Raw genomic sequence first — 19,079 nt, 5'->3', positions numbered from 1 at the left:
ACCCCAGTCTGAGGTCCTGTGCGCTCTGGGGCAGGTTTTCATCAAGTTTCTCTCTGTACATTGCACTTTTCATGTTTCCCTTGATCCTGACTAGTCTCCCAGTCCCCATCACTGAAAAACATCCCCACAGCATGAGGCTGCCACCACCATGCTTCACCGTAGGGATGGTGCCAGGTTTCCTCCAGATGTGATGCTTGCCATTCAAGCCAAAGAGTTCCATCTTGGTTTCATCAGACCAGAGAATATTATTTCACATAGTCTGAGAGTCCTTTAGGTACCTTTTTTGCAAACTCCAAGCGGGCTGTCATGTGCCTTTTACTGAAGAGCGGCTTACGTCTGGCCACTCTACCTTAAAGGCCTGATTGATGGAGTGCTGCAGAGATGATTGTCCTTCTGGAATGTTTTCCCATCTCCACAGAGGAACTCTAGAGCTCTGTCAGAGTGACCATCGGTTTCTTGGTCACCGCCTTGACCAAGGCCCTTCTCCCCCGATTGCTAAGTTTGGCCGGGCGGCCAGAGGAACTGACCAAGGCCCTTCTTCCTGATCAATTCCTTCTTCCCTGACTCTAGGAAGAGTCTTGGTGGTTCCAAACTTCTGTCGTTTAATAATGACGGAGACCACTGTGTTCTTGAGGACCTTCAATGCGGCAGAACATTGTTGGTACCCTTCCCCAGATCTGTGCCTCGACAGAATCCTGTCTCGGAGCTCTGACATTCTGTCTCGGAGCTCTGACATTCTGTCTCGGAGCTCTGACATTCTGTCTCGGAGCTCTGACATTCTGTCTCGGAGCTCTGACATTCTGTCTCGGAGCTCTACGGACGATTCCTTCGACATTGCATGGTGTTTGCTCTGACATGGGCTATCAAATGTGGAACCTTATAAAGACAACAGTGTGCCTTTACAAATCATATCCTACTAATTGAATTTACCACAGGTTGGACTCCAATCAAGTTGTAGAAACATCTCAAGGATGATCAGTGGAAACAGGATGCACCTGAGCTCAATTTCGAGTCTCATAGCAAAGGGTCTGAATTATTATGTAAATACGTTTTTAATTTTTGTAATTTTTATAAATGTTAAACAAATTATTTAAACCTGTTTTCGCTTTGTCATTTTCGGGTATTGTGTGTAAATTGATGAGGATTTTCTTTTTTAAATGTAAAAAAATGATTGACTCCATTTTTAAATAAGGAAATTTAAATAAACAAAATGTGGGAAGGGAAGGGTTCAGAATACTTTCAGAATGAGCTGTATAATTATCTGTATAACCATGAAACTGTAGTAATGCAATTTGGAAAGTCATATTTCATGACCAACCAAACGCTTTGGATCAATATCAAAATATGCCAAGAGCGTATTCATTGTTTTAAAGGGCAGTAAAGATTTGATCAACGAGTTGCAAAAGAGCCACATCTGTGGAGTGGTTTTATCAAAACCATATGGGTTCTCATATAGAATACAGGGTTGATTTAAATGCTTCAACATTCTTTTAAATTCATTATAATCAATATTCTCTTATACACCATGTTTCTAGGATTTTAGAAAAACATAGTACTGATATGGGAGGTAATTTGTAAAAAAAAACAATCTGGGTTCCCCATTATCTATAGAGGGGGATAACTTTTTTAATAATTTTTAAATCTTTAGGAGCATTACCAGTTTGCAATGATTTTGTGAAAATATACATTTGAGGCTCAGCAAAGAGGCACCAATTTCACCAAAGAGGCACCAATCTCATCATGACCTGCTGCTGATATCTCTAAGTTACCAATTAGCTCCATCCCCTCCATTACACCAGGAGGATCAAACGGAAACAGAGGAGGGACATGTCCCTTAATGTAATCCAGGAGATTTACATCAGTGCTCTATTTTCTGTCCCTTAATGTAATCCAGGAGATTTACATCAGTGCTCTATTTTCTGTCCCTTAATGTAATCCAGGAGATTTACATCAGTGCTCTATTTTCTGTTCCTTAATGTAATCCAGGAGATTTACATCAGTGCTCTATTTTCTGTCCCTTAATGTAATCCAGGAGATTTACATCAGTGCTCTATTTTCTGTCCCTTAATGTAATCCAGGAGATTTACATCAGTGCTCTATTTTCTGTCCCTTAATGTAATCCAGGAGATTTACATCAGTGCTCTATTTTCTGTCCCTTAATGTAATCCAGGAGATTTACATCAGTGCTCTATTTTCAGTCCCTTAATGTAATCCAGGAGATTTACATCAGTGCTCTATTTTCTGTCCCTTAATGTAATCCAGGAGATTTACATCAGTGCTCTATTTTCTGTCCCTTAATGTAATCCAGGAGATTTACATCAGTGCTCTATTTTCTGTCCCTTTAATGTAATCCAGGAGATTTACATCAGTGCTCTATTTTCTGTCCCTTAATGTAATCCAGGAGATTTACATCAGTGCTCTATTTTCTGTCCCTTAATGTAATCCAGGAGATTTACATCAGTGCTCTATTTTCTGTCCCTTAATGTAATCCAGGAGATTTACATCAGTGCTCTATTTTCTGTCCCTTAATGTAATCCAGGAGATTTACATCAGTGCTCTATTTTCTGTCCCTTAATGTAATCCAGGAGATTTACATCAGTGCTCTATTTTCTGTCCCTTAATGTAATCCAGGAGATTTACATCAGTGCTCTATTTTCTGTCCCTTAATGTAATCCAGGAGATTTACATCAGTGCTCTATTTTCTGTCCCTTAATGTAATCCAGGAGATTTACATCAGTGCTCTATTTTCTGCCCCTTAATGTAATCCAGGAGATTTACATCAGTGCTCTATTTTCTGTTCCTTAATGTAAACCAGGAGATTTACATCAGTGCTCTATTTTCTGTCCCTTAATGTAATCCAGGAGATTTACATCAGTGCTCTATTTTCTGTCCCTTAATGTAATCCAGGAGATTTACATCAGTGCTCTATTTTCTGTCCCTTAATGTAATCCAGGAGATTTACATCAGTGCTCTATTTTCTGTCCCTTAATGTAATCCAGGAGATTTACATCAGTGCTCTATTTTCTGTCCCTTAATGTAATCCAGGAGATTTACATCAGTGCTCTATTTTCTGTCCTTAATGTAATCCAGGAGATTTACATCAGTGCTCTATTTTCTGTCCCTTAATGTAATCCAGGAGATTTACATCAGTGCTCTATTTTCTGCCCCTTAATGTAATCCAGGAGATTTACATCAGTGCTCTATTTTCTGTCCCTTAATGTAATCCAGGAGATTTACATCAGTGCTCTATTTTCTGTCCCTTAATGTAATCCAGGAGATTTACATCAGTGCTCTATTTTCTGCCCCTTAATGTAATCCAGGAGATTTACATCAGTGCTCTATTTTCTGTCCCTTAATGTAATCCAGGAGATTTACATCAGTGCTCTATTTTCTGTCCCTTAATGTAATCCAGGAGATTTACATCAGTGCTCTATTTTCTGTCCCTTAATGTAATCCAGGAGATTTACATCAGTGCTCTATTTTCTGTCCCTTAATGTAATCCAGGAGATTTACATCAGTGCTCTATTTTCTTTGACAGAGAGGAACCAACATTCACAAAACAGTTTTTAAATTAACATGAAATACAGTCAAGATCACTATAGGTCTTATTTCCCACAATACATTGAGATGGAATAGTTGTAGATGCCTATTTGTAGTTGTAGATGCCTAACAGTTGATTGATGATTTTCCAAGTTGAATTTATATATTATTTAAGGATTCTTGGAATATGTTAGGAAAATATATTTTTGGGAATATCTGAAGTAGGAGATTAAATTTGCTCATACACTTTTTGTAATTTGCAGAATTCAGAGGAGAGGAAATGCTTTTTTTTTATTTTACAGAGAACGTTTTGTAAACCAAGGTTTCCTGAACCCTTCTGATGCTCTCTTACATGGTTTAACTAAGGGAAAGCAGTGGGGAAATACACAATTAAATGATGTGAGAAAAGTCAGGTAAAGCAGACTCCACATCAGCCTGACTATAAACATTTTACCATGAAATATCATCAATCAACATCTTAATGAGCTCACAATTACTTTAGTTAAATATTCTACCCTTAACGCTACTGATCTTTCCCATCTGTTCATGTCCAACTGCCAAAGAGAAGTGGGAAATTGGAAAGTGGTCATTAATGTCAAAATAAAGTATACCTGTATTAGCCACATTATTCAAAGAATTAGTACAAATATGATCAATTAGGGTGTCATATGAACGGGTTGTCTGTGGTCTTATAGATGAGGGGATACAGGTGAACTGGTCAGTCTGTGGTCTTATAGATGAGGAGATACAGGTGAACTGGTCAGTCTGTGGTCTTATAGATGAGGGGATACAGGTGAACTGGTCAGTCTGTGGTCTTATAGATGAGGGGATACAGATGAACTGGTCAGTCTGTGGTCTTATAGATGAGGGGATACAGGTGAACTGGTCAGTCTGTGGTCTTATAGATGAGGGGATACAGGTGAACTGGTCAGTCTGTGGTCTTATAGATGAGGGGATACAGGTGAACTGGTCAGTCTGTGGTCTTATAGATGAGGGGATACAGGTGAACTGGTCAGTCTGTGGTCTTATGGATGAGGGGATACAGGTGAACTGGTCAGTCTGTGGTCTTATAGATGAGGGGATACAGATACTGTAGATGGAGTATCAAGTATTCAACAAGTCAGGTGTCAGTGAGTGGTTCTAATTTTTAATTTAACTTATGTTGAAAACACCCAATAGAAATGAATCACCCAATCAAATCCAAGGTTGATGCAAAGATATCAGTGAAACGACCAGTGTCAGAATCGGGTGGACGATAGATCTAATTATCACTTTAACTTTAACCACCCCAAAAAACCACCCCAAAAAATCTTCAACGTGTTGACAGCTCTGTACCGTTAAAACCCAACCAACGTGTTTACAGCTCTGTACCGTTAAAACCTAACCAACGTGTTTACAGCTCTGTACCGTTAACCTAACCAACGTGTTTACAGCTCTGTACCGTTAACCTAACCAACGTGTTTACAGCTCTGTACCGTTAACCTAACCAACGTGTTTACAGCTCTGTACCGTTAACCTAACCAACGTGTTCTGAACTGTTGTACCGTTGTATCAAATGTTAAGACTAAGACCTGTGTTTATGTCACTAGAGATGGAGAGGTGGTGTTTGAGGGATTCCCTGAATATCTCCTGGGGAGTACGGCAGCCCATCAGGCTCAAAATACAGGATGACAAACAACAACCGATCACCAGCCTACTGTCACCTGACCCAGTCAGTCCAGTCAGTCCTCATGGACGCAAGAGGTTACCTTTGACCTTTATCATGCATTATGTCAATACCACAGTCATAGTTCAAATGGAGTAATACAAGCATCACTCAGGCTAAACCCTCTCTGTCTGTCAGGGGGATGACACGATGGGGGGAGTTTGAAGACCTCCATCAGATCAATGAGACAGAGGAGACCAACAAGCAGCATCCTGCAGAGGAGACCAGCAATCACACTACAGGTAACCTCACCTTAACTATAACAACCACACTACAGGTAACCTCACCTTAACTATAACAACCACACTACAGGTAACCTCACCTTAACAACCACACTACAGGTAACCTCACCTTAACTATAACAACCACACTACAGGTAACATCACCTTAACTATAACAACCACACTACAGGTAACATCACCTTAACTATAACAACCACACTACAGGTAACATCACCTTAACTATAACAACCACACTACAGGTAACCTCACCTTAACAACCACATTACAGGTAACCTCACCTTAACTATAACAACCACACTACAGGTAACCTCACCTTAACTATAACAACCACACTACAGGTAACCTCACCTTAACTATAACAACCACACTACAGGTAACCTCACCTAAACTATAACAACCACACTACAGGTAACCTCACCTTAACTATAACAACCACACTACAGGTAACCTCACCTTAACTATAACAACCACACTACAGGTAACATCACCTTAACTATAACAACCACACTACAGGTAACCTCACCTTAACAACCACATTACAGGTAACCTCACCTTAACAACCACACTACAGGTAACATCACCTTAACTATAACAACCACACTACAGGTAACCTCACCTTAACTATAACAACCACACTACAGGTAACATCACCTTAACTATAACAACCACACTACAGGTAACCTCACCTTAACTATAACAACCACACTACAGGTAACCTCACCTTAACAACCACACTACAGGTAACATCACCTTAACTATAACAACCACACTACAGGTAACATCACCTTAACTATAACAACCACACTACAGGTAACCTCACCTTAACAACCACACTACAGGTAACATCACCTTAACTATAACAACCACATTACAGGTAACATCACCTTAACTATAACAACCACACTACAGGTAACATCACCTTAACTATAACAACCACACTACAGGTAACATCACCTTAACTATAACAACCACACTACAGGTAACATCACCTTAACTATAACAACCACACTACAGGTAACCTCACCTTAACAACCACACTACAGGTAACATCACCTTAACTATAACAACCACACTACAGGTAACCTCACCTTAACTATAACAACCACACTACAGGTAACCTCACCTTAACTATAACAACCACACTACAGGTAACATCACCTTAACTATAACAACCACACTACAGGTAACCTCACCTTAACTATAACAACCACACTACAGGTAACCTCACCTTAACAACCACATTACAGGTAACCTCACCTTAACAACCACACTACAGGTAACCTCACCTTAACTATAACAACCACACTACAGGTAACCTCACCTTAACTATAACAACCACACTACAGGTAACCTCACCTTAACTATAACAACCACACTACAGGTAACCTCACCTTAACTATAGCAACCACACTACAGGTAACCTCACCTTAACTATAACAACCACATTACAGGTAACCTCACCTTAACTATAGCAACCACACTACAGGTAACCTCACCTTAACAACCACACTACAGGTAACCTCACCTTAACTATAACAACCACACTACAGGTAACCTCACCTTAACTATAACAACCACACTACAGGTAACCTCACCTTAACAACCACACTACAGGTAACATCACCTTAACTATAACAACCACACTACAGGTAACCTCACCTTAACAACCACACTACAGAAACATCACCTTAACTATAACAACCACATTACAGGTAACCTCACCTTAACAACCACACTACAGGTAATCTCACCTTAACTATAACAACCACATTACAGGTAACCTCACCTAAACTATAACAACCACACTACAGGTAACATCACCTTAACTATAACAACCACACTACAGGTAACCTCACCTTAACTATAACAACCACATTACAGGTAACCTCACCTTAACTATAACAACCACACTACAGGTAACATCACCTTAACAACCACATTACAGGTAACCTCACCTTAACAACCACACTACAGGTAACCTCACCTTAACTATAACAACCACACTACAGGTAACCTCACCTAACTATAACAACCACACTACAGGTAACATCACCTTAACTATAACAACCACACTACAGGTAACCTCACCTTAACTATAACAACCACACTACAGGTAACATCACCTTAACTATAACAACCACACTACAGGTAACCTCACCTTAACTATAACAACCACACTACAGGTAACCTCACCTTAACTATAACAACCACACTACAGGTAACCTCACCTTAACTATAACAACCACACTACAGGTAACCTCACCTTAACTATAACAACCACACTACAGGTAACCTCACCTTAACTATAACAACCACACTACAGGTAACCTCACCTTAACTATAACAACCACACTACAGGTAACCTCACCTTAACTATAACAACCACACTACAGGTAACCTCACCTTAACAACCACACTACAGGTAACCTCACCTTAACTATAACAACCACACTACAGGTAACCTCACCTTAACTATAACAACCACACTACAGGTAACATCACCTTAACTATAACAACCACACTACAGGTAACCTCACCTTAACTATAACAACCACACTACAGGTAACATCACCTTAACTATAACAACCACACTACAGGTAACCTCACCTTAACTATAACAACCACATTACAGGTAACCTCACCTTAACTATAACAACCACACTACAGGTAACCTCACCTTAACTATAACAACCACATTACAGGTAACATCACCTTAACTATAGCAACCACACTACAGGTAACCTCACCTTAACAACCACACTACAGGTAACATCACCTTAACTATAACAACCACACTACAGGTAACCTCACCTTAACTATAACAACCACATTACAGGTAACCTCACCTTAACTATAGCAACCACACTACAGGTAACCTCACCTTAACTATAACAACCACACTACAGGTAACCTCACCTTAACTATAACAACCACACTACAGGTAACCTCACCTTAACTATAACAACCACACTACAGGTAACCTCACCTTAACTATAACAACCACATTACAGGTAACCTCACCTTAACTATAACAACCACACTACAGGTAACATCACCTTAACTATAACAACCACACTACAGGTAACATCACCTTAACTATAACAACCACACTACAGGTAACATCACCTTAACTATAACAACCACACTACAGGTAACATCACCTTAACTATAACAACCACACTACAGGTAACATCACCTTAACTATAACAACCACACTACAGGTAACATCACCTTAACTATAACAACCACACTACAGGTAACATCACCTTAACTATAACAACCACACTACAGGTAACATCACCTTAACTATAACAACCACACTACAGGTAACCTCACCTTAACTATAACAACCACATTACAGGTAACCTAACCTAAACTATAACAACCACACTACAGGTAACCTCACCTTAACTATAACAACCACACTACAGGTAACATCACCTTAACTATAACAACCACACTACAGGTAACATCACCTTAACTATAACAACCACATTACAGGTAACATCACCTTAACTATAACAACCACACTACAGGTAACATCACCTTAACTATAACAACCACACTACAGGTAACATCACCTTAACAACCACACTACAGGTAACATCACCTTAACTATAACAACCACACTACAGGTAACCTCACCTTAACTATAACAACCACACTACAGGTAACATCACCTTAACAACCACACTACAGGTAACATCACCTAAACTATAACAACCACACTACAGGTAACATCACCTTAACTATAACAACCACATTACAGGTAACCTCACCTTAACTATAGCAACCACACTACAGGTAACCTCACCTTAACAACCACACTACAGGTAACATCACCTTAACTATAACAACCACACTACAGGTAACATCACCTTAACTATAACAACCACACTACAGGTAACATCACCTTAACAACCACACTACAGGTAACCTCACCTTAACTATAACAACCACACTACAGGTAACCTCACCTTAACTATAACAACCACACTACAGGTAACCTCACCTTAACAACCACACTACAGGTAACCTCACCTTAACAACCACACTACAGGTAATCTCACCTTAACAACCACACTACAGATAACCTCACCTTAACAACCACACTACAGGTAACCTCACCTTAACAACCACACTACAGGTAACCTCACCCTAACCACATTACAGGGTGCCTCACCTTAACCACATTATAGGTAATCTCACCTTGACAACCTCATTACAGGGTGCCTCACCCTAACCACATTACAGGTAAACTCACCTTAACAACCACACTGCAGGTAAACTCACCTTAACAACCACACTGCAGGTAATCTCACCCCACAACCACACTGCAGGTAACCTCACCTTAACAACCACACTGCAGGTAACCTCACCTTAACCACCACACTGCAGGTAACCTCACCCTAACCACATTACAGGTAACCTCACCTTAACAACCACATTACAGGTAAACTCACCTTAACAACCACACTACAGGTAACCTCACCTTAACAACCACATTACAGGTAAACTCACCTTAACAACCACACTACAGGTAACCTCACGTTAACAACCACACTACAGGTAACCTCACCTAACCACATTACAGGTAACCTCACATTAACTATAGCAACCACACTACAGGTAACCTCACCTTAACAACCACATTACAGGTAACCTCACCTTAACTATAACAACCACACTACAGGTAACCTCACCTTAACTATAACAACCACACTACAGGTGACATCACCTTAACAACCACATTACAGGTAACATCACCTTAACTATTACAACCACACTACAGGTAACCTCACCTTAACTATAACAACCACACTACAGGTAACATCACCTTAACTATAACAACCACACTACAGGTAACCTCACCTTAACAACCACACTACAGGTAACCTCACCTTAACAACCACACTACAGATAACCTCACCTTAACAACCACACTACAGGTAACCTCACCTTAACAACCACACTACAGGTAACCTCACCCTAACCACATTACAGGGTGCCTCACCTTAACCACATTATAGGTAATCTCACCTTGACAACCTCATTACAGGGTGCCTCACCCTAACCACATTACAGGTAAACTCACCTTAACAACCACACTGCAGGTAAACTCACCTTAACAACCACACTGCAGGTAACCTCACCTTAACAACCACACTGCAGGTAACCTCACCTTAACAACCACACTGCAGGTAACCTCACCTTAACCACCACACTGCAGGTAACCTCACCCTAACCACATTACAGGTAACCTCACCTTAACAACCACATTACAGGTAAACTCACCTTAACAACCACACTACAGGTAACCTCACGTTAACAACCACATTACAGGTAAACTCACCTTAACAACCACACTACAGGTAACCTCACGTTAACAACCACATTACAGGTAAACTCACCTTAACAACCACACTGCAGGTAACCTCACGTTAACAACCACACTGCAGGTAACCTCACATTAACAACCACACTACAGGTAACCTCACATTAACAACCACACTACAGGTAAACTCACATTAACAACCACACTTCAGGTAACCTCACCTTAACAACCACATTACAGGTAAACTCACCTTAACAACCACACTACAGGTAACCTCACGTTAACAACCACACTACAGGTAACCTCACCCTAACAACCACATTACAGGTAACCTCACCTTAACAACCACACTGCAGGTGTCCCCTTCAGTTCATTGCCACTAAAGCCATCAGTTGAATGAATAGTTGATTGAAGGTCTAAATTAATCTCCAATTAATGTCCCCATTGAGAAATGAACTAAATTTGCTGTATGGTGTCCATATTAGGACAACGTCATTTTAACGAATGACACATGAGACAGTTGCAACTCCTGCTGAGACTAAAACAACTCCTGCTGAGACTGTCCTAATATGGATACCGTACACCTATTCTGTCTCAGGATACAGGGGTTATTGAAAGCTCTGTATTATAAGGTTGTGATATGTCAACCCTTGTCCGATCGTGATTATTTGCCCATAAAACATTATGATGTGTAATATATATATGTTTATTTCGTACCAGTCAATAGTTTTAGAACACCTACTCAATCATGGGCTGTTCTTTATTTTTACTATTTTCTACATTGTAGAATAACAACGAAGACATCAATGCTATGAAATAACACATATGGAGTTATGTAGTAACCAAAAAGTGTTAAAAACAAAACCAAATATATTTTAAATTCTTCAATGTAGCCACCTTTTGCCTTGGTGACAGCTTAGCACACTCTTGCATTCGCATTCTCTCAACCAGCTTCACCTGGAATGCTTTTCAAACAGTCTTGAAGGAGTTCCCACATATGCTGAGCACTTTTTGACTGCTTTTCCTTCACTCTGCGGTCCAATTCATCCCAAACCATCTCAATTGGGTTGAGGTCGGGTGATTATGGAGGCCAGGTCATCTGATGCAGAGCTCAATCACTCTCCTTCTTGGTCAAACTGCCCTTTCAAGGACTGGAGGTGTGTTTGGGGTCATTGTCCTGTTGAAAAACAAATAGTAGTCCCACTAAGCGCAAACCAGATGGGATGGCATATTGCTGCAGAATTCTGTGGTAGCCATGCTTAATAAGTGTACCTTGAATTCTAAATAAATCACTGTGCCACCATCAAAGCACCCCCACACCTCCTCCTCCATGCTTCACAGTGGGAACCACACATGTGGAGAATCATCTGTCCACCTACTCTGCGTCTCACAAAGACTCTGCGGTGAACCAACATTTTTTTATTTGGACTCATCAGACCAAATGACAGGTTTTCACAGGTCTAATGTCCATTGTTTGTGTTTCTTGGCCCAAGCAAGTCTCTTTTTATTATTGGAGTCCTTTAGTAGTGGTTTCTTTGCAGCAATTCGACCATGAGATGTTGAGATGTATCTGTTAATTGAACTCTGAAAAGCATTTATTTGGGCTGCAATCTGAGGCTGGTAACTCTAATGAACTTATCCTCAACAGCAGAGTTAACTCTGCATCTTCCTTTCCTGTGACGGACCTCATGAGCCAGTTTCATCATAGCACTTGATGGTTTTTGTGAATGACCTTTAAGAAACTTTCAAAGTTCTTGACATTTTCCGTATTGACTGACCTTCATGTCTTAAAGTAATGATGGTCTGTCGTTTCTCTTTGCTTATTTGAGCTGTTCTCACCATAATATGGACTTGGTATTTTACCAAATAGGGCTATCTTCTGTATACCACCCCTACCTTATCACAAGTCAACTGATTGGCTCAAATGAATTAAGAAGGAAAGAAATTCCACAAAATAACTTAACGGCACACCTCTTAATTAAAATCCATTTCAGGTCACTACCTCATGAAGCTGGTTGAGAGAATGCCAAGCATGTGTAAAGTGAGCAAAGCTGTCATCAAGGCTACTTTGAAGAACCTAATTATTATTTTATTTTTTTGTTTCCATTTTTTTGGTTACTACATGACTCGATGTGTTATTTCATAGTTTTGATATCTACACTATTGTTCTACAGAACATAAAGAAACCCTTGAATGAGTCAAATCAAATCAAATCAAATCAAATTGTATTTGTCACATACACATGGTTAGCAGATGTTAATGTGAGTGTAGCGAAATGCTTGTGCTTCTAGTTCCGACAATGCAGTGATAACCAACAAGTAATCTAACTAACAATTCCAAAACTACTGTCTTATACACTGTGTAAGGGGATAAGGAATATGTACATAAGGTTATATGAATGAGTGATGGTACAGAGCAGCATACAGTAGATGGTATCGAGTACAGTATATACATATGAGATGAGTGTGTAGACAAAGTAAACAAAGTGGCATAGTTAAAGTGGCTAGTGATACATGTATTACATAAGGATGCAGTCGATGATGTAGAGTACAGTATATACATATGCATATGAGATGAATAATGTAGGGTAAGTAACATTATATAAGGTAGCATTGTTTAAAGTGGCTAGTGATATATTTACATCATTTCCCATTATTAAAATGGCTGGAGTTGGGTCAGTGTCAATGACAGTGTGTTGGCAGCAGCCACTCAATGTTAGTGGTGGCTGTTTAACAGTCTGATGGCCTTGAGATAGAAGCTGTTTTTCAGTCTCTCGGTCACAGCTTTGATGCACCTGTACTGACCTCGCCTTCTGGATGATAGCGGGGTGAACAGGCAGTGGTTCGGGTGGTTGATGTCCTTGATGATCTTTATGGCCTTCCTGTAACATCGGGTGGTGTAGGTGTCCTGGAGGGCAGGTAGTTTGCCCCCGGTGATGCGTTGTGCAGTCCTCACTACCCTCTGGAGAGCCTTACGGTTGAGGGCGGAGCAGTTGCCGTACCAGGCGGTGATACAGCCCGCCAGGATGCTCTCGATTGTGCATCTGTAGAAGTTTGTGAGTGCTTTTGGTGACAAGCCGAATTTCTTCAGCCTCCTGAGGTTGAATAGGCGCTGCTGCGCCTTCTTCACGACGCTGTCAGTGTGAGTGGACCAATTCAGTTTGTCTGTGGTGTGTATGCCGAGGAACTTAAAACTAGCTACCCTCTCCACTACTGTTCCATCGATGTGGATAGGGGTGTTCCCTCTGCTGTTTCCTGAAGTCCACAATCATCTCCTTAGTTTTGTTGACGTTGAGTGTGAGGTTATTTTCCTGACACCACACTCCGAGGGCCCTCACCTCCTCCCTGTAGGCCGTCTCGTCGTTGTTGGTAATCAAGCCTACCACTGTTGTGTCTTCCGCAAACTTGATGATTGAGTTGGAGGCGTGCGTGACCACGCAGTCGTGGGTGAACAGGAGTACAGGAGAGGGCTCAGAACGCACCCTTGTGGGGCCCCGTGTTGAGGATCAGCGGGGAGGAGATGTTGTTGCCTACCCTCACCACCTGGGGCGGCCGTCAGGAAGTCCAGTACCCAGTTGCACAGGGCGGGGTCGAGACCCAGGGTCTCGAGCTTGATGACGAGCTTGGAGGGTACTATGGTGTTGAATGCCGAGCTGTAGTCGATGAACAGCATTCTCACATAGGTATTCCTCTTGTCCAGGTGTGTTAGGGCAGTGTACAGTCTGGTTGAGATTGCATCGTCTGTGGACCTATTTGGGCGGTAAGCAAATTGGAGTGGGTCTAGGGTGTCAGGTAGGGTGGAGGTGATATGGTCCTGACTAGTCTCTCAAAGCACTTCATGATGACGGAAGTGAGTGCTACGGGCGGTAGTCGTTTAGCTCAGTTACCTTAGCTTTCTTGGGAACAGGAACAATGGTGGCCCTCTTGAAGCATGTGGGAACAGCAGACTGGTATAGGGATTGATTGAATATGTCCATAAACACACCGGCCAGCTGGTCTGCGCATGCTCTGAGGGCGCGGCTGGGGATGCCGTCTGGGCCTGCAGCCTTGCGAGGGTTAACACGTTTAAATGTCTTACTCACCTCGGCTGCAGTGAAGGAGAGACCGCATGTTTTCGTTGCAGGCCGTGTCAGTGGCACTGTATTGTCCTCAAAGCGGGCAAAAGTTATTTAGTCTGCCTGGGAGCAAGGCATCCTGGTCCGTGACTGGGCTGGGTTTCTTCTTGTAGTCCGTGATTGACTGTAGACCCTGCCACATGCCTCTTGTGTCTGAGCCATTGAATTGAGATTCCACTTTGTCTCTGTACTGACGCTTAGCTTGTTTAATAGCCTTGCGGAGGGAATAGCTGCATTGTTTATATTCGGACATGTTACCAGACACCTTGCCCTGATTAAAAGCAGTGGTTCGCGCTTTCAGTTTCACGCGAATGCTGCCATCAATCCACGGTTTCTGGTTTGGGAATGTTTTTATCGTTGCTATGGGAACGACATCTTCGACGCACGTTCTAATGAACTCGCACACCGAATCAGCGTATTCGTCAATATTTCCATCTGACGCAATACGAAACATGTCCCAGTCCACGTGATGGAAGCAGTCTTGGAGTGTAGAGTCAGCTTGGTCTGACCAGCGTTGGATAGACCTCAGCGTGGGAGCCTCTTGTTTTAATTTCTGCCTGTAGGCAGGGATCAGCAAAATGGAGTCGTGGTCAGCTTTCCCGAAAGGGGGGCGGGGCAGGGCCTTATATGCGTCGCGGAGTAGGTGCATTTTAACTGGTACTGTATATTTACACCACTAGTCAAACGTTTAAGAACAACTAAAAGGTCAGAGGGGACGCAACCACTGGTCAGGGATGAGTTTGCTGAGGGAAGTGAGGAATGGGGGAAGGTCTCCAGAGATGGCCTGGAGAAGAGAGGAGGGGATGATCTGTGTGAGTGAAACCAGTGGACTCAATAGGATGTGAACGAGTAAAAGATATCGTCAATCTTTTTTTCAAAGTCATTGAGTAAAAGTCACCTGCAGAGAGGGAGGGGGGGATTAAGGATGGAGGAGAATGTAGAAAACAGTTTCAGGATATAACCATGACATTTAATGGTAGAAAGTAGCAGCAGATACCGAGGAACAGTTTCAGGATAGAACCATGACATTTAATGGTAGAAAGTAGCAGCAGATACCGAGGAACAGTTTCAGGATAGAACCATGACATTTAATGGTAGTAAGTAGCAGCAGATACCGAGGAACAGAAGGTAGACAGGAGGGAGTAAAAGGATGATAGGTCCTATGGAAGTTTAGTATTTTCAAAAATATTTGCTCAGCTGCCCGCAGCCCCGTTCTGTAAGCTTCACAATGAGTCACTCAGCGACGTAGCAGGAAGGCCGAGCCAGCCGGGAGGAAAGGGGAGAGTGCACAGAGACCTGGAGGGGGTTACAGTGAGATTAATAGGAGAACAGAGACCTGAAGGGGGGTTACAGTGAGATTAATAGGAGAACAGAGACCTGGAGGGGGGTTACAGTGAGATTAATAGGAGAACAGAGACCTGGAGGGGGGTTACAGTGAGATTAAACAGAGAACAGAGACCTGGAGGGGGTTACAGTGAGATTAATAGGAGAACAGAGACCTGGAGGGGGGTTACAGTGAGATTAAACAGAGAACAGAGACCTGGAGGGTGTTACAGTGAGATTAATAGGAGAACAGAGACCTGGAGGAGGTTACAGTAAGATTAGTAGGAGAACAGAGACCTGGAGGAGGTTACAGTGAGATTAGTAGGAGAACAGAGACCTGGAGGGGGTTACAGTAAGATTAGTAGGAGAACAGAGACCTGGAGGGGGGTTACAGTGAGATTAATAGGAGAACAGAGACCTGGAGGGGGTTACAGTGAGATTAATAGGAGAACAGAGACCTGGAGGGGGTTACAGTGAGATTAGTTGGAGAACAGAGACCTGGAGGGGGGTTACAGTGAGATTAGTAGGAGAACAGAGACCTGGAGGGGGTCACAGTGAGATTAGTAGGAGAACAGAGACCTGGAGGGGGTTACAGTGAGATTAATAGGAGAACAGAGACCTGGAGGAGGGTTACAGTGAGATTAGTAGGAGAACAGAGACCTGGAGGGGGTTACAGTGAGATTAGTAGGAGAACAGAGACCTGGAGGGGGGTTACAGTGAGATTAGTAGGAGAACAGAGACCTGGAGGGGGGTCACAGTGAGATTAGTAGGAGAACAGAGACCTGGAGGGGGTTACAGTGAGATTAATAGGAGAACAGAGACCTGGAGGAGGGTTACAGTGAGATGAATAGGAGAACAGAGACCTGGAGGAGGGTTACAGTGAGATTAATAGGAGAACAGAGACCTGGAGGAGGTTACAGTGAGATTAGTAGGAGAACAGAGACCTGGAGGGGGGTTACAGTGAGATTAGTAGGAGAACAGAGACCTGGAGGGGGGTTACAGTGAGATTAGTAGGAGAACAGAGACCTGGAGGGGGTCACAGTGAGATTAGTAGGAGAACAGAGACCTGGAGGGGGTTACAGTGAGATTAATAGGAGAACAGAGACCTGGAGGGGGTTACAGTGAGATTAATAGGAGAACAGAGACCTGGAGGGGGGTTACAGTGAGATTAGTAGGAGAACAGAGACCTGGAGGAGGTTACAGTGAGATTAATAGGAGAACAGAGACCTGGAGGGGGTTACAGTGAGATTAATAGGAGAACAGAGACCTGGAGGGGGGTTACAGTGAGATTAGTAGAAGAACAGAGACCTGGAGGGGGGTTATAGTGAGATTAGTAGGAGAACAGAGACCTGGAGGAGGTGACAGTGAGATTAGTAGGAGAACAGAGACCTGGAGGGGGTTACAGTGAGATTAGTAGGAGAACAGAGACCTGTAGGGGGTCACAGTGAGATTAGTAGGAGAACAGAGACCTGGAGGGGGTTACAGTGAGATGAATAGGAGAACAGAGACCTGGAGGAGGGTTACAGTGAGATGAATAGGAGAACAGAGACCTGGAGGAGAGTTACAGTGAGATTAATAGGAGAACAGAGACCTGGAGGAGGTTACAGTGAGATTAGTAGGAGAACAGAGACCTGGAGGGGGGTTACAGTGAGATTAGTAGGAGAACAGAGACCTGGAGGGGGGTTACAGTGAGATTAGTAGGAGAACAGAGACCTGGAGGGGGTCACAGTGAGATTACTAGGAGAACAGAGACCTGGAGGGGGTTACAGTGAGATTAATAGGAGAACAGAGACCTGGAGGGGGTTACAGTGAGATTAATAGGAGAACAGAGACCTGGAGGGGGGTTACAGTGAGATTAGTAGGAGAACAGAGACCTGGAGGAGGTTACAGTGAGATTAATAGGAGAACAGAGACCTGGAGGGGTTACAGTGAGATTAATAGGAGAACAGAGACCTGGAGGGGGTTACAGTGAGATTAATAGGAGAACAGAGACCTGGAGGGGGGTTACAGTGAGATTAGTAGAAGAACAGAGACCTGGAGGGGGGTTATAGTGAGATTAGTAGGAGAACAGAGACCTGGAGGAGGTGACAGTGAGATTAGTAGGAGAACAGAGACCTGGAGGAGGTGACAGTGAGATTAGTAGGAGAACAGAGACCTGGAGGGGGGTTACAGTGAGATTAGTAGGAGAACAGAGACCTGGAGGGGGGTTACAGTGAGATTAGTAGGAGAACAGCCTCTAGTAAAGATGAGGTTAAGAGAATTGCCTGTCTTGTGAGTTGGAGGGGATTGGGAAAGGGTGAGGTAATATCGCCCAACTCTACTGTCCAGGGAGCTACAGGAGTTATGAAAGCTGTACGCTGCGTCCCACCCCCACAAAGCAGAAGACGGAGGTGGAGGAGGAGCAGTCCAACCTGATCCGCTGTATGAGTGATGCTTCCTTGGTGAAGAGGAGGGTGAAGAGGAGTCCCTCACAGAGAGAGAGGAACAGGCAACACTGCTTCTCCATCAACGGACACTTCTATAACTACAAGGTAACGTCAATGAGAGAACTGACCTGATCATTACCTATCTAGGAAATGATTTGATCCATCAAATGTCTTTCTTTCTTTCTATCTTTCTATCTTTCTTTCTTTCTTTCTTTCTTTCTTTCTTTCTTTCTTTCTTTGCATGCTGGGAGTGTTTAGTGCATGCTGGGAATTTTTTGAGCGGTGTCTGGAGTTAGATCGCCTGTGTTATCTTTCTTGTTTTCTTTTCTTGTTTCTTTTCTTTTCTATGAATGGTGATGTTTTTGTGGTAGAGGCTTTTGGGAGATGCACAGAG

The 19,079-nt window shown here is 42.6% G+C and overlaps 1 long non-coding RNA gene and 1 pseudogene across 1 annotated transcript; one reads left to right on the top strand and one right to left on the bottom strand.

The window, feature by feature from the left end:
- The first annotated feature begins 4,721 nt into the window (after positions 1 to 4,721).
- On the top strand, positions 4,722 to 18,986 carry LOC127925145 (ras association domain-containing protein 6-like; annotated as a pseudogene).
- Positions 6,252 to 9,064, bottom strand: LOC127925146 (uncharacterized). Its single transcript, XR_008119873.1, has 5 exons — positions 8,964 to 9,064; positions 8,025 to 8,263; positions 7,344 to 7,413; positions 6,512 to 6,715; positions 6,252 to 6,406 (listed from the first exon to the last, which is right to left on the bottom strand). It is a non-coding gene; the product is annotated as an uncharacterized LOC127925146 (long non-coding RNA).
- Positions 18,987 to 19,079: the final 93 nt, after the last annotated feature.

Source organism: Oncorhynchus keta, unplaced genomic scaffold (genome assembly GCF_023373465.1).
Source record: "Oncorhynchus keta strain PuntledgeMale-10-30-2019 unplaced genomic scaffold, Oket_V2 Un_contig_5189_pilon_pilon, whole genome shotgun sequence".
NCBI lineage: Eukaryota > Metazoa > Chordata > Actinopteri > Salmoniformes > Salmonidae > Oncorhynchus > Oncorhynchus keta.
Note: the sequence above shows the minus strand (reverse complement) of the source record. Positions and strands in the feature narration are given on the sequence as shown.